Consider the following 16,450-nt stretch of genomic DNA (forward strand, 5'->3'; position numbering starts at 1 on the left):
GAAGAGCTGGAGGGAAAGGGATTCCTGCCCTAAAACCTACTGCATATTTGAGGATGAGCAGGAGCTTGAAAAGTGGAGAAAACTGCAGACCAAAGATGGGAAACAGAGAGACCTGAACATCTTTGAGGAGACTGGGCAGCACTGCAGAGAACCTGAAGCCTTGCTCAAAGGAAGGGTGCAGGGACCTCTCCCCAGTTAAACCTTTTCAAGCCATCCATGTCTTAGCCTGGGAGACACAGAAAGATGCTGTTATCTCCTGTGATGGGACACACTTCAAGTCAGCTGTTGACACATAGGACAATAGCTCAGTAGAGAGTTAACCTCACAGGTTGCAGAGATGAGAAGATCTTCTGCACAGTTCAATACATTGACCACATTCAGCACTAAGAAGTACTGAGTTATAGAGCACCTCCACACACCAAGGCAATGTGTGCGCAAACTCCAGTGTCATCCTTTTCCTTCTCCCATTCTTCTTATGCTTGCACAATTACTTATTTGTGAACTGTTCAGAGCAGAGACTATTCTTACCTCACAGCTGCCTTTTCATTATCAATAAACACAAACTAAAATAACACAACTGTCTTTACTGTATGGCTGATGTAAAGTAGTGATGTGGGTGATTTCTTTTTTTTTCCTGTGGTGAAATGCAAGTGCTGATGTTTATTATAGGTAGCCACAGAAGACCTTTCCCTAGGTCAGGATTCTGCTGCAGTGTTGTTGTCCTGTCTTGGTGTCATCTTCCTTGGTTTTGGGGTTCCGTTCAGTTGGGTTTTGTTCCCTTTTCTCCAGAGACAAGTTTAGAAAACAGTCTATCCTAATTCCAGTCTCTTAGGACCGCCTGACCACAAGCTGTGCAACACAGCCAAATCAGACTTGCTAACACAAAGCTCCATCATTGCGTCTATGTGTCTATACACAGGACAAAGAACTCCTTCCTTGCAATTGTGCTAAATAAAATCTGTAAAATTGTTACAATGGCAATCTGAATTTTCCCGTTCTGCACAACTGCGCATAGCAGAAGCCCACGGGAAACGTTTATAAGCGTACACACACCACCTGCACTGTCTATTTTGAAAACACTATAAATAGGCAATGACCCAAATCTAACCTGGCTACAGTCCAAACCAGTGAGACGGAAGGCCGGCAATTAAAATTATGCTGAAAAAGAAAACAACCCAAGAAACACTTCACCTTCATTTGGATGTAAATCCTTACCTAAGAATATCTCTTATCATTTGGGTTTTGGTTTTCGTTTTTTTTTTTTTCGTTTTTTAGAAATAAGCCCAGGCAGCATGGCTATATTGAGATGGCACTAATAAATGCATTAGTACACGTAGTTTTAACAAATAGATTGGACACAAGTGGAAAGTTCCTCATTTAATCATTTACACCTTCTTTGTGGCTTAATGAAAGCAATTAAAGAAACTGAAGTCAGGGTCAAATAAGCAAGCTTACTAAACCAGAATAAGCAGGTTAATGACTAATAACTACTTTTAAAGGTGTCCTGAAGATTCCTTGCTTTGTTCACTGGCCAAGTTTCCATATTAATGATTGATATTAACACTATTCTCTATTTTTTCAGTATTATCAAACTTCATGTTGGCACTAATACAGGATAACTAATATACTGTACTGAATCATCCCATTCATGAAGAAAAATCATGATCAGATTTTTTTTCCTCCATTCTTCATACACACTCTTCAGTGCTAGCCAAATCCTCATATGTTTTGTGGCTTTAAAAGGTGATGCGTCAGGGTGAGAAAAGCCCTGTGTGTACCAGAGAGGCGACTGATAGTTTAGGAGTTGACAGTTTGGGGACTGTGGCATTAAGAATTGTATTTACGAAAACAACAACATACTTCTTGTGACAAATATTCATTTAGACTGTAAACTTGTAAAAGCAGGGATTTACTTTCTATTCTTCACTCACATAATACTTACTAATTAACCTAGTCCTAGTTCACAGATTCAGAGTCTTCAGTGCTACTGCCAACATAAACAAGCCAATCGCATATGCAGTGAAAACTGCCCTGAGACTCGAAGTCTCTCTCTAAGCAAGAGATTTCTTTGACGCAGTGGTTTGAACAAGAAGGCACTGAGATGCCATGATACATTGCTTGAGCTGGACAAGAAATCTGTGCTACAAATACTTTTTTAGTTCCTTATGCAAGCAAACATAAAACCACACAAAGGCAGCTGGGACGGAGTCGTTTTATCCAAACAATAAATCTATTATGTTGCATCAGATGACCTCCGGAGGTCCCTTCCAACCCCTATCATTCTGTGTGATTCTGTGATCATCACTGCCAAAAAACTTCACGTGAGCTACAGGTGTCACCAGACGATGAGAAATGCTTGTTTCAGCACTTTCTATTTGAAATGGATGTAATCTCCTTAAAATGAAAAAGAAAGAAAAAGCAAACCATTCCCCAAACCTCAAAACATTTTTTTTCCCCAGTAAGAGTCCATGACATTTCTACTGGAAGAGACGCCCTTGGGACCACATTCCCCGAGTTTCTCATGCTCAGGATGCTTGCCCTAGAGACTGAAAATCTGTAAGTCCATAGACTGCATCACAGAGAATTTGCTTATGACATTGAACTCACAGGATGCTTCACATTTAGTGATGCTTCTCCTCTCTCCACCACTCTCCTGAAAAAACCAAACCAATCTCCTTGTGGTTTTTGTGCTTGCAAAAGACAAAACTGTAGCTTTACAATCTGCAGCACTGAAACCTTTTGCCAACAACAAAAACCACCATGTCTGTTTACCCAGGAAAAACAACTCAGAAGTGAAATAATTCAATCTCTCCTTAAGTTTCTCTGCCGCTCAGAACTAGTTCCAAGGTCATGAAAAATCTATTATGACTAAAGGCAATGAATAATTAAAAAAAAACAAACCCAAAACAAACCAACAACCAAAAATGCCTATGAACTTTTAGCTAAACAGTTTTATTTCTTGAATAACCCGGTACCTCTACTGGCTATACATCTCTACCACCAATTTCCCTTTTTTTAAAATAAACATTTAACTGTACCAAGTCCACCCTTTGTTTCATACATTTTAGATAAAATTCTCCTGCCAAAGCAACAAAACCAAACTGTGATGAAAGCCACTGTCAGACACATATAAAATCTCAATAAGCTCATCAATAAAATGGGTGCTTAGCTCCTATCCTAGGAGGAAAGTTTTAAGATGCTGATGGATGACTTTGTTGACGATGATTAAAACAATGAAATAAACCTGGTGCTCACAAGAGTGCAGAACAGATTCAGGGAAGACAGTGACACATACACTGTGCAGTTTGCTCCCCTCTGCCTCGTAGGGGTAAAGCTAACCAAGCAGATGCAGGGCCTGTGCAGAATGCACAGCCATCACATCTCTGCTTTCCAGGCCTCACACTGCCTAACTCTTCACTTGCAAACATCTGGACTAGACCTGGTGGCTAAGTATATTCCTTTCCCCCACACAAGGGGGAAACAACAAGAACATACATCAGACTGCAAGTAATAGTGCCTCTTGCCTACCTTACTACACAACTTTTTTCTTCAGCATGCCATAGTCTAATTCTCCGTCTCCCATCTTTGACTCCTTCTTTACATTTCTCCCTCTTTATTCTTCTCTCCCATTTTTTCCTCATTCCAATACCTTCCATCTCCTTTCCTTAAATCATTTCAGCACTATTTGAACTAAGATGTTGGCAGAATTAAAGCTGAGCTTAACGACTGTTAAGAAATAGCTGCTTACTGGACCAGTGTACTAAATCAAATTTATCAGGAAAGGCTAAATCAAATTTATCGAGATGTTCATACAGCCAAGGTATCCCAGGGCTTTTCTGAGTTATCTTCCAAACAAAGGAATTATAAGCTTTCTGTTGAAACATTTCACATTGCAATGATTATACTAGAAAGGCACCCACATTCTCATTGCAGCACTAAAAGAGATGAGTTTACTCTTTCTACAAGTCTGTATGTTCACACACACAGAGATAACAAGGGCTAGCACACTCAGTTTTTACTCATTTATGAAATTATTCTAAGCAGGGGTGGGGAAAAGAAAAGAAGTAAGCTTTTCCTTTGAGTCTTCCCTCCCTTATTACAGGTTTTCAAAACCTCTATATATCAGGACGTTCCTGGGATACAATAATATTTTGCTTTATTTCATCACTCTAGTGCATATAATGTTTCTCGCAGTTTGGCATGGCTTTGCTCTTATGCCTCTGCTGATAGGTATTAGTTCATACCAGTGGGAAAACGGCAGTGACAGAATTCAGGCAGCAAACCTGATAGTTGCAGACCTATCTCAATCCCATCAGCCGTCTCAAATCACAAAGAAAATGCATAGACCGCACACCTGTTTCCACTTAAACAAGGAAAATTCAATTTTTATCCGTCTGACTGTCACCTTTTACATAGCACTGTTTTGTAAAGAGCCTCTAAGGAAAGCACTTAGCAGCAGATAAAGGACATACATCTTTGACCAAATTAATAGATTTATCTAAAACATTTTCTAGCAAGAATTATATTACGTACTTTTCAGATCTGGAACAGGATTACAAAGCATGGAAATGGATGTCTTAAAATATATACCTATAATATTGCATATGACTGAGCAGCTTCATTAATAATGATGTATCTGAAGACTTCACTTCGGCACATAGTCTTGGTGAAAGTTTAAATATACTGACTGTCTAGAATCCATATTCATTTTGGTTGGCATTTTGAAGGAATGCCTAGGAAAAAGAATGGATGAGTTTAGCAGTTTGTATGCTAATACACACCCCAGAGTTAAGACATTAATTTCCTTTTTCCTCCATGTCTTGTGCGCTTTACCATGGACATGGTACTTGCTCCACCAGCGTTCTTCTCCAACACCAATTCCACACATTCACAGACACACCATGTGCCCGAACTGAAACAGAGGTGGTTCGGCTGACTAGTGTGCTCGTGGAGGTCTGTATAAAGACTTAAAATAGACATTACTAGCTGTATGAATACTGCAGCTTGAGGACCTGGAGGTCTTTCTGAAAAGTCCACTTAACATTCCAATGGTACCAGAATAATGAAAGATACTTCTGAAAACGTGTAAAGAAGGTCTGAATCAACACATAGCTTTTAACTGTCCTCTGAAATCATTAAAAGAATGAGTTAAAAAAACCTAGATGAAAACAAGAGTGCCAAGAGAAGAACAGTAGATTAAGCTCTCCCTGTGAAGTTGGAGATGCAAACTCTAGTCCTTTCCCAGAGCCACATCTAAGGCTACCCTGGACCATGCAGCTGCCAGCAGACACCATTCTGTTCAGCTGATGAGTCAGAGCTGAATAAGTAACGTGCTAACCGCATCATTTCTTTGTGCACATGAACTGCAGCAAACTTGTGTGCCTCAAGCGCACTTGCCAGATGGGATAATTAGGCTCAGACAGATCACTGACCTTCCTAATAAAAATACTCCAGAAATGGAGGCTAACTAAATAAAAAAATCTGTGTCATGTTATCAAACTCCCAAACTATCCATGGAAACCCATCTATAATGATTCATCAAGCAGCTTGGTATTCCTGTGGGTGCACCTTGTGAGGACTCTAATCATTGGGTTTGGGGTATTCTTAAGTATTTCTTGAATTTTCCTTATGGAAAACAGACACTGAGAGTTCACTGCTGGGAACTATTCATCCGTCTTTCTATGAAAATTATGAAAGCACATATATATGCATTTAATGCTAAGCTATACTCTAATTATCACTGAGGATGATTTGTCACATTAAAACAATTTTGGGAAGTCAAGGCTTTGAGACAGCACAAAATTGAAATGCCATTTCACCTTCCATAAATGGAAAGCATGACACACATTTAAACAACACTACTTTATCTGGAATTACAAAGGTAAATATAGTCAAATACTCTGATGTTTTAAAATAACTTCATTATTTTAGAGTTAAAAAGGACACATGAGACACTGTGCTCTCTATGAAATCAGGGAGGTTTCCCTCCTTTCCACATCAAGTCTATTTTTCCTTCCTCGATGTTTACCCCAATGATCAAACCCATACTGACAAATAATCACATTCATACGAGGCTGCTCTTTATTTTCCAGGAATAGTCATGTCACGTAATTCTTTTTCCATGCCAATATGCCCTAAACCAGAAAGGATTGGATACAGTGCCAATTATTGCCAAATGCTATCTGCTCTGAACAAAGCACACAGTGAAACCAAAGATGAGGAACTCTGGAAGTTCACAGGCAGAAGTCAACAGCTACTCCTCAAGAGTCCCATCACTCCCATGGAGATTAAGGCTGGCTCAGTGAGCTGCAGCACCTGGCTGCGTCCTTTCCCCTACTCCAATGGTCTGGCATCCTCAGGCAGCAAAAAATTTACTTTATCCAGAAGCTTTCTAGGAGCATAGCCTACAAACACACTACCTACCCCAACACATACAGGTCTACTTGGCCATGACCTGGATGTTCTCACATGAAACAATGCATCTTGCTGTTTGAAACTTAGATCTATACACATTACTTCCACAAGGAAAAATTTAGTATAAAAAGTTATTCCTTATTTTAACTAAATACACCTATTCCAAAATTTAGAATAACTAAATACTCAAATTCAACTCGCAGCAAGATCTGCCTTTTACACACAGTTCTTCTTTTTTGGAGATATTCAAAGATGATTGAAATGACCTATGCCTAAGTTAGAGGCAGGGCTTTGGTGAGGAAGTTCTGTGTATGACAAGATGCAATCATACACATAGATACCACCTTCTACATATCCAGCTGCTAATCTGCAAAAAACCAGCAAATCGCAACAAAACCTACGTATCTAACTTCTACTCCCAACCCTGGCTGAAAATTATCTTAACATTCAGTTGGAACTCTGCTAATGAACTAACTCACAAACTTAAAAAGGAACACAAATCTTTAATTATAAAGCAGGCAAGTAAGCAGGGAGGGAAAACAAAAGATAACAGATCAAATCATCTTGTCATTGGTCTGGACGTAAATCAACAGTCACTTGATCAAAACAAGAAGGGTTACAAGAATGTATGAAATGACTCAACAATTTAAGGTCAGTATATTACTCACTTCATGCAAGTCCCACAACCACCCACAGTCTGAATTTACAGACAATCCACTACACGGTTATGAGGTTTGACCTTAAAATTACTTCAACACTGACCTCTAGTGACAGTAGGTGGGAATTCCTTTTTATGGGTCTGCCCAGGCAGGCACACATCTTCGGGCCACTCTAATGACAGAGCTTGCTCTTGAACCTCCAATCCGTAGCTACCCCCACTGCAAGGACCATGCAGGCAAGAAGGGATCTCCAACTCACTCTATTAGTTACAGTCACAGGTGAATTATGGGTGATGCACCACAGTCTGAAGAATTTTTATGGTTAAATGCAAACCTCATCCTAAAGAGGAGAGGGCAACAGAGACAAAATAGAAACACTAGATTTTGAGCCTTGTAACTGTAACAAATGTATTACAGCATAAGGTAGGCACAACTAATGACGTGACAATTGCCCAGCTCTTTGGGCACCCAGCCAAAATGTCATCTTTCATCTCATAGACTGTAATAGCAAGGCAACCTCTTGTCTTCTAATGCTTTGTAGTGAAAGTAGCCTTGGTACTTACTTGGAGTAGTAGCTCATGGTACAGTGCTGCTGCAGCTTCCTCTACAAAACCAGGGTGTGATGTGTCTGCGTGCCCATGGGAGCAGGCATTTCGTGCCCATGCATCCATTTCAATTCAGTCCAGATGGGAGGATAATTGTTACAGCAAGCTGCCAACCACCTTGTCTCAAGAAAGTGGTGAGGAAGGTACAACTGCTGCTCCAGTACACGGTCCACCTTTGCATGTAGAATCATAGAACAGTTCTGGTTGGAAGGGACCTTAAAGGTCATCTAGTCTAACAACTCTGCTATAAGCAGAGACATCTTTAACTAGATCAGGTTGCTCAGAGCCCCATCCAACCTGACCTTGAACACTTCCAGGGATGCAGCTTCCACACCTTCTCTGGGAAATCTATTCCAGTGTTTCGCCACCCTCATCATAAAAAAAAAAAAAAAAAAAAAAAATTCTTCCTCATCTCTAGTCTAAATCCCCCTTCTTTAGTCTAAAACCATTGCCCTTTGTCCTATGGCAACAGGCCCTACTAAAAAGTTTATCCCCACTGTCTGGAAAGTGCAGTGAGAGGGTGATGTCCATGGCCCACTGCAGGGAAGCATTTCAAGAGGAAGTTTCAAAAATGGAAAGTGCTTTCACTGAGCATGGTGTCTGATGTCCCCTGTGTATGGGTATACACACACACATGCATAAAGAACATGCTTAGTCAGGAGGTTAGGAATATGTCATCTGGACCTCCAAGGGTGAAAAATCACCTCTGGAGCTGATTCCAGCTTGAGGTAAATATGAATGGATTTTATGTCATCTGAACCTATAAAGCTCCTGTTTCCATTGTCCAGATGATGTAATCCATGTATTTCATTTATACTAACATGATGTGTCAGGGAGATTTTCATCTCGTGTCAACTATCCATCCTGAGTATTTGTCTCTGGTACCAGTTCTCAAAAACAGAGTCCACAGAACTACTCCTGCTCTCAAAACTTGCTTCAAGGATTGCAAAGGCTTCCAGACTCCTTCTCCACTTAGCTGATACCACAGGGATTTTCATGTAAGCATCTTCTGGTGCACAGGCATGGCCAGGTGACTGCACAGTCAGCAGCATAGCCAGGGGGAGAGCATCAGGGCCCTGAGGCATTGTGCACCACAACAGACCTGATAGTCAAAGCCTAATCAGTCATATCTAGGCACAAATACAAACCCATGTATTTCAAGACAATTAACTTGACTCTCCAGTCATTTTGACTGGAAAAAATCAGCTGTCAGAACAAACTTAACTAAGAAGACTGAAGATTAAATGCATCACTGATGTGAAATTAAGAAGTCCTCTCATACTGATAAATACATCAGCTGCTTGTAATGAAAATTGTGAAAGGGATAGAATTACTCTGCTGAGTGAGCTGCCAGCAAGAAAAATCGAGGAAGTGGTTATTTTCCAACACCACAGGCATATAAACGGTGCACTTGACCAACTTCTGCTTGCCAGCAAACGAGGAAGCCACTGGCAACACACATGGACCCTCTGCTTCTCCCAACACTGGGACCTGACAATGCTTCCATGTTTTAGCAGCTTACCCAATGACAGCAAAACACAACAGCCACAGGATAAGAAAACATACCTTATGTAAACACACTGAAATCAAAACCCAGCCTGCAGATTTCATGTTTAAGCTACAAACTAGGTGATGAGACTTCCTCATGTATTCCACCTGTATGGATGAGTACTTACAGATGTACATGTTTAATTAGATTTAAATATAGAAAAAGAGAGAGAGATACATTAAATAAACGGATGGAGAATTGCCTTTAAGTTGTTAGAATCATTACCTGGCTTGGACCTCAGCATCAGCATGAATTGGTCTTAAAAACAATCGAGCACTCATGTTAGCAGCTGCCAAACCTCTATCTAATCCATTCATTAGCAATATATCAGGTTAGCAAGCTGCCATGGCAGGAAAATAATTAGCTTTCCATTGTGGGGTGGCACATTCTCTATCACATTGACATAACAAATAACTCCATAAACTGCTATTATTTATTTGCTTCCAGCCTTTTTTCTTAATTAGCCCCTCAGTAGATTGTATTAAACACACGCGAACTGTAACTGCATAGTCCTTTGACCAATCTCCAGAAGTCTTAGACACTATGAATAGCTATTACACAAGCGATTTATGGGTGACCTACCTTCAGGTCATTTAAATAAAGCTTGATAGAAGAGTTGAAAGCAGACCATGTGAAAAGGCATCCTCATTAGGTCTCTTCTTCATCATCTGCCTGTGCTGAGTAACATGGTATTGTGTCCGAACAAACCCTACAATGATTATGCAATGGTTGTGTGGGAAAAGGATGGCTGCTGTTTTAAAGATCTCTTAATTAGGTCTGCCTTCTTGGCTTAACAAGAAGGCACATGTGCTTCCAGGATGGGTTTGGCTGGGCTAAAGTCAAGACAGCCTAAACACTTTTCTTCAAAGTGCTTTAAAAAGAGGCATTTCCAAAACGAAATTCTAAGATGCGGACAGTAGGAAACAATAATGGTACATTTCTGCTCACGTGAAAATCATATAAGCAAGTTTCTACTAGGCTCTACAGCATGTCAGACCAAGCAGTTTCATCATAGCTAGGCTAAGGTATTTTAGTCTTTCTATCAAAGATATGATCTTTATTTTAATCCTAGGAAACTCTGTAACAGCACTATCTTCTGCAGTGGGTTATTTGCATGGGGTATTAAAGACCTTATTATGTACAACACCTTTTGATTTTCTTGCTTCTCCCTTGACTTTGTATTGTGAGCACAGGGAAGATTTTCATTAGTATTACCCTTCTCCCTCAGTACCACATTTCATCACGTGATTTTTAATTCATATGCTACAGCTGCTAGAGACCTCATCTACTCCCACAGGGTAATATTCAGCTTCCTTGCTACTCTTCTCTGTACTTCTGTAATCTCTTCTTCCTGAGTGCTCAGATAAAATCGAGAAGATTACACAAATCAGGTGGGAGGAACCAGCTGTTATATAACAGCATACTTCTAATAAATGTGAGCCTTTCTTAATGAAGCCTGACAGATGTTTACATACAGCATTTCGCATTGATGTTTAACTAAATGCACTTGGCAGAAATCTTAACAAGAGGTCATCAAAATATCCAAGCAATTTCTTTCACTAGCTGACACACAGTTTTGCTGTATTTCATTTACTGTTGTAACAACACTGTTGTGTTGTGTTGTTACTTGGCTTCATGTGATATCATTAACAATCACTATTCCTTCCATCTCTTCTGTCATAACAGGACTCACTAACTGCCTATCTCCCTCAGAACTGCCTAGGTTAACCAGCGACTTCCCTTTTGAACTGAAAATGTTCAAGGGGCTTTGAGATCATACTATCGGAAAAGAACGGGAACTATTTTGGAAAAGGAAGTTAACACCTTTACAATTTCTGGGAAAAGCAATTAATCACCGCACTCCTGTGAAACTGCCTTTGAGAAAGGAGATAACATTGCAAGCAAGTATTTCAAACACAAGAGGCCCAAAAGCAGTTGTTTGGATATAGATCTTCTCTATTCAATGCTATTCACCAAATAGCACTTTGAGTACTGTTACAATGCATTGTTTTTCCTTTTCTTCCTGCCGCTGCTCCATCTGATCGATTCCATTGGACAAGAAAAAGAAAATTGAATCACATGTTGGGTGAGCATGCAGTGAAAATACAGAGTTATCTCTTCCAGGGGTGATAAACAGTATGTGACTTGCTGCTTGCACGTACTTCAAAGAAAGGTGGTCAGTACCCAGTGTGCAATGGCAACGTGTCGCAACGCGAGAAGAAATGATGCAGGAGTAAAACACTCAAAAACTACGACCATAAGGTAAGCTGGATTATGTTTGCAACTTTTTAATAGGCTTGCCATCCAAGGGCTATCAGCACAGAAACAAGCAAACAGAGCTGAAGACTCAGTAAAAAAAATGGGACATTTAGACTAAAGTGATGTTTTCCAGCAGGAAGTCACTCCTCTGATGAAAATTTAACTAGCAACAGTGAAGTTGGCAAAAAAACCCAACCAACAAAAAATACCCCAAACAAAACACTAGGGGGTTTTCCTAAATGAAAATAGGCATCACAGTTTTTGGTTGCCAATCAGCTTTGGAATGCTAATCATCATCGTAACTGTGCTGGGGAAGGTAAGGAATTACTTAAAAACTGTTGTGGGCTCTTTTAAAATCACTGCCGTATAGCTGAACATGCTCAAGGAAGCAAAACTGCATGGGTAATTACCCCCATGGAAACAATCCAAAGGTTCACGAAGTAAAAGCAGTTTCCAAGTTAAAGATCAAGGTTTTAAATTAGGAAAGTACTTGAGTCTCCAGCTGATAAAAATGTTTGACCTGCTGAGCAAAGATAATCGTCAGAGATTTAATTCAGGACTCTCAGAGCACGCAGGTAGGGGAGTTCCCCAGTGCAGTAGTTGGAAACAGTAAGATGCTACTTAAGAGCAAAAAGAAACACAAGCACTGCAGTTTTACAAATGTTAATAAAAAATATCAGAGGCTTTTAGCCTCTCCCCTAAGAACTCATCACTCCTCCTCCTCTAGAACCCTTTTCCAAACAGGCAGAGGCATACAAGTCAGCCCCTGGTCAAACTGATGTCCAGGAAGGAAACAAATTTTCCTATTCTTCATCAGATCTGTACTTCATTTACAAATACAGTTCAAACTGGAAGAGAACTTCTGAGATTGTTGTCATGTTCACATAAGACCTAAGACATATCCTAAAAAATGAGGAGTTTGATGAGTTAAGACAGACTTCTCATTAACAATTCTGCACTGCATGGAAAGGCCATCGTGGTTGCAAAGCACAGACCACAGTCAAGCAAAGTGTTAAGAAATAAAGATAAACAGTATCAACCAATTCCCTGCTTCCATCAGTCAGTAAGTCACCTGGATCAATTCACATCTTCCTTAATGCCTAAACCTCAACTTCCTGTGAAAAACAAGCAAAGAAAAATACACTGCTCTTAGAGGTAAAAGGAAATTTTGGATATATCATTTATCAGAGGGATGCACTGCCAATATACTAACATACCACAACCTTTTAATACAAGCCTCCACCTCCCCTCAAAGCCAAGCAAACTCTTGGATGCCTCCTTAACATAATGAAACAGCAATGAACAAAACCCCCCAAATATACAGCAAAACACACAAGGTATATATCATTCTTCGTTGCTCCTTTTAATCATACTGCAGAATACAAATCAGCCACGTAGTCCTATTACTGTATTGCTGTAGCACCTGCTAGAAAGTATTTTCTATTTACAAACAGGGTTATCTGCAAAGAATACAACCAAGAGCTCATGTGGACAGTGACAGCCACTCAGCTAACATCAGGCAAAGCACTAACCTACGGTAACTCAATCTGGAGCAAGATAGCGTTTCAGAATCTAAGAGCTCATAATTTAATCAAACAGTAGAGTGTTCTATTGATAGAGAATATTATTCTAAGGATATAACACACAGCGAGGTGCACATAAGTATTTCAGTCCTTGGAATCTTACACGTCCCCCAAATCTTTGTTACAATTTCATTTAGCAACCATACAAAACTGAAATAGACATAGCAGAATGGGGGAGCAAAATTAACACTGAGAATAATTTCTTTAATGAACAGCATAAAGAACATGTCTGGATGTAGGAAAAAAGTCAATTCCCTTAATATTACTTCTCTGAACTTTCCTTGAACAGCAAAGAACAAATGCTGGAGGCAATGTGGGGCGGAGAAAGGAGGCACAATGTGAGCTCCAGGACTTTTTAATTTTTATTAACATCTTTCCTATCTTCACGTAAGTGTGCAAATAAAACTGCACTACAAACTTGGAAAACTCTTATATGAAGAACTTAAAAAACAAAACAACCAACCAAAAACCCATAGCAACTCATGACATCATTTTAAGAAGCATGGGTTAGACGTTTCACTCGAAAACAATCAAATCCCCAAATGCACCTCTATGTAAAAGAGAAGCTGTCAGGGAAGATAAATCGAGCAATAGCACACTGTTTACCGCAGTACCCTAGTGGATACTAGCACAGAGGTGGCACTTTCCTGTCTGAACCAGAACCAGCATCCAAGACTACACAGGATGGCAGATACCTGAAACTGCCATGGTAAGCAGAAGTACATCAGTCCTCTCTCTCACTTATTTTTTTTCTTTAAAAATACATGAAAGTTGCCAGAAAAGTTATTCTCCCCCATCAGTACAGAGACCATTTTCATTTTTCTGTTCCTGGGGTGGATGCAAAATCTCTTTTAAGAACCCGGGAGCCACAACACACTGAAATTCTGACTCCACCATGAGGAGCTGGCAGCTTGTTTCCCACATTCACCTGGGATCATCACTGCTAAACAACTGTTTGGGGCACATCATCACTGACTTCCGCTTTAACCCACAGGAAAGTGACACCCCCCTGTAAGCAGTTGCCATCAAAGTGACTGATATAGCAGAATTTAGCTGTGATGTAAGACTGCAGTATCAGGTAAGGGGAGAAAAAACAACTCCCGAAGAAGGGCTTCTCAGGCTCACTGTAGCAGCCTGTAATGAGAAAATACTGCAAAGTGAGTTCTGGAAAGCCTATAGGATACAGTGCTTTTATGTTTTAATAGGCTCTTCTACATCATCCTACTTACTACTTTAAATCCCGAACACCAGTATAACTTCTGATTGTCCTCAGGTGTCTAAGCAAAGTGGTAGGATACTGTAACAGTCGGTGACATTTACTGCTGCCTTTTCACAGCATAATTCCCCACTGAAAGCATTTTGGCTTCTTGGCAAAAAAAAGGTAAAAAATATATACACACAATATGTATATGCAATAAAAACATACACACTATATAAATGTTTGTCCTCACAACTGATGTAGGCTCAGTATAACTAGATACCTTTGCTCTGCCTTCAAAACAGATCCTGCTCATCCTCTGACAGCTTTCTATCATTACGAAAAAATATCATACCCTGGAACATAACCTGTACACTGAATAAATACCCTTAGAAAAAATAACAACACCTACCACTGCTTAGCCAGCTCAGCATGAAAATACTAAGTCAACACTGGATCCCATATGCGTGTGCATATGCACATGCCCACATGTACCCATACGCATGTAACCCACATGTACGTGGGTTGGAAATGGCCTGTCTGGTTTTGGCACAAGTCTTTGCTCAGCCCAGCTTGCAGTGGTAATCCATGCACACGACAGGTTCTAATCTAACTGGTAAAAATGGCACAAGAAGAAAATTCTGCACAGGAAGCATACGCAGCTTATGTAGACACCAACTTGCCCAGAGCAGAGAGCGAAAATGAGAATGGGGTTAAAGGAATTCCTTAATTTAAGACAACACATATTGAACTTCCTCTCAACTTCACCAACAGCAGAAAACAACTACTGCAAATAGTTTACCAACTTCACCTACCAGATTGGTAAGCCACTTTAAATGCCTGATGAGCCAAAAAGAAGTTTGATACTTCTTTGTTTTCAGTAAATACCTGCCAAAACATCTGCTGCAGTTTTTCAACCTACCTGCATATTCACACTTGGCAACTTTAATCACAGAGAGCTGTTCATACAACTTTAATGGTGTTTTTCCCCCTGAAACATTAATTCCCCCTGAAATGTTAATATTTCCTGGTTAACAGTACCATATTATAAGTAATTTTGTGAAATACAGCCTACTAAAGCAAGAAGTTTATGCAGAAGCTTTTGCTCGGCAACTCATGCAAACAGAAACAGGGAACAAATACTACTCTGCATACACAGGCATTCAAATCCTGAAATAAACACATCAGAAGGGAACAAATTGCACTGGTGCAAATGGAATGGGGGAAACTGGGATTAGTTTGAAATGATTTCTTGTTCATTATTTTTAAATGATTTTTTTTTAGAAATGAAATACTATTTCAATTCTATGAATTAGACTTTACAATCATTTAACGATTCCCATACTTTACATCTAGAAGAGACCACCATGACTACCTGGTTTGATCACTTCCTTAGTGCAGAGTGAAGAATAACTCTCAGGCTTTAAAACTTCTGGGTCTTTTTTGCTATATATGAATTAGCTGCCAAAACGTGACTGAAAGAGGTATTTAAAATGAAAATGGAAAGGAGAGAGGACAAAGGTGCCATTTATTTAAATTTCACAGCAACTAATTCCTGATGTTTGCAATAGTCCTACCTTGACCTCTACCTGGACGGCATTATGATGTATTCTTCATTGCTGAGATCGAGGCATATACAGTCGAGGGCATATCATATTTTATTTAAACACACTGCAGAAGGACATTAAATTTTACAGGTCAGATTCTCCATGGTGCTTGAGCAAAGCTGGGCTGCAGGGAAGAGCAAACAGTCTGCTCATGTGAGAGCTGCCAAGGTGCAGCTTCTCTTTATCCACTCAGAATAAACATCCTCAGCCTTGTTCTGGCCAGACTGGTCTCTCAGCCCAACACACCCTCTCTCCACTTGCATTTTAGAGGGACAACAGCTCACAGGGGATAACAGTACTGTCTCGATCAGCACCATTTTTTAATAGATTTGAGTCCCGTGGTGAGACAAAGTCCTGTTGTACAAAGAGTCGCAAAAGTGAACGGCAGCTCTGCCAACCTTTATCAGGTTTTTACTCCTCTCGAGAGCTCCTTCGCAGAGGTGGAGGTCCACACTTGCCATTCAGAGGCACTCATAAGTCACCCCAGGCCTAAACACTGCACATAAAGGTTCTAAGCCAAGTTCCAGTGAGTCAGCCTCACAATACAAGTACACAAAATCATGATCATTTACCCTC

Source organism: Buceros rhinoceros, unplaced genomic scaffold (genome assembly GCF_000710305.1).
Source record: "Buceros rhinoceros silvestris isolate BGI_N320 unplaced genomic scaffold, ASM71030v1 scaffold1462, whole genome shotgun sequence".
NCBI classification, from domain to species: Eukaryota; Metazoa; Chordata; class Aves; order Bucerotiformes; family Bucerotidae; genus Buceros; species Buceros rhinoceros.